The sequence below is a fragment of the Guillardia theta genome, assembly GCF_000315625.1.
Source record: "Guillardia theta CCMP2712 unplaced genomic scaffold GUITHscaffold_151, whole genome shotgun sequence".
In the NCBI taxonomy this organism is placed as follows: Eukaryota; class Cryptophyceae; order Pyrenomonadales; family Geminigeraceae; genus Guillardia; species Guillardia theta.
The window spans coordinates 89,766-91,422 of NW_005434523.1; positions in this window are offsets into that span (position 1 = coordinate 89,766).

Below are 1,657 nucleotides of genomic sequence, written 5' to 3' on the forward strand. Positions count from 1 at the left end.
GTTTCCTCAGTCTATGAGGACCATTCAGCTCCCGCAGTTGAGATTGCTTGTAAGTATCCTCCTCCTCCTCCTCCTCCTCCTCCTCCTCTTTTCTCCTCCTCCTCCTCCTCCTCCTCGTCGTCGTGGTCGTCGTCGTCTTCCTCCTACTCTTTCGTCCACTTTCGCTTTCCGCCCTCCCGCCCTCCCGTCCTCGTCGTCCTTCTTCCCGCCCCTACCCTCCCCCCCCTCCCCCTCCCCCCTGCTTCCTCCTCTCTCATACCACCACCACTATCACCTCCACCTCCTTCACTTCCTCACCTTCCTTTCTAACCTTCTTTTTCTCCTTCCTCTCCACCATCCCCTTCTCTTCCTCTCCAACACTCCCACATTTCCTCTGATTTCACTCTGACAAGAAGCATCTCAACAGGCTTCATCTCAATCAGAATCATCGGAATGGGCGTTGGCCATCAACAACAACGTGATGAGTTTGGTCGAGTCAAGATCGTCATTGCCGAGCATAAACATCAAAGTCAACGATCAAAGTGATGGATCATTGTTTGTTCCGATATCAGCCCTCTGACATTGGTGTCAGCCCTGGATAACTCGAAACGATGGGACGTAACATCTCCAATAGGTTGTCAGTTGTTGTTGTTGATGATGATGATGATGATGTTCTTGTTCTTGTTCTTGTTCTTGTTCTTCTTGTTGATGATGATGATAAAGATGTCGATGGAGATGATGGTGATTATGGAGGAGGAGGAGGAGGTAATGATATTGATGATGGAGATAATGATGATGACAATAATGACGAGGGCGACGTAGAAGATGATTGAGATGATGATCATGATCATGATTGAGATGATGATGATGTTTGATGGAGAAAACGTTGACAATACATCTTGTTCTGCTTATCATTTCTTGTATCGTCTGTTCACTCTTATAAAACCCTCACAATCGTGCAATCCAACCTGAAATCAACAAGTGACTTCAAGTCTTCTCCAGAGACAAACTGGAAGTCTGAAATGTCTTCCTACGGCATCTTTCAATCGACCAGTCAAAGTAATTTCTTGGACTCTGAGCCGCCTCAAAACAACAGCATACAAGCCCATGGTGCGATCAACCCGTTCAACCTCCTTGCTCATACCGAAGGAGCGGGTGGGGGAGGCGCGGGAGCGGGGGCAAGAGGAGCAGGAGGAGCGGGAGCGGGAGCAGGAGGAGCGGGAGCGGGACAGTCGGAGGCAATCGGGACGGAGGCAAGAGCAACGATGATGAATGAGGGAGAATCAGGAGGGGGAGGGGAGGACAGTGCAGGAGGACAGTGGCAAGTCTTCTCATCGGATGAGGTCAGTGTGATGTGCGGAGGAGGAGAAGTAAGATTTGTTGTGCAGAGCATGAACGGAGAGCCTGGCAAGGAGAAAGAGGAGGAGAAGAGAACAGAGGAAGAGGATGGATCGATGACCAGCATGGACCTTGCTTCCCCTCTGTTGGAACATTCCCTGTCCGTGGGGATGAGATCAGAGGAAGAGGAGGTCCCAGCTCGGAAGGAGGAGAGAGGGAGGAGGGAGGAAGTAGACGCTCGGAAGGAACCAGTTGCATATCGGGCAGTGAGGTCGACGCGGAGGGAGGAGGAGCATATGATAGGTAAGTCAGGAGGAGATGGGAGGAGAGGTGGCGAGGA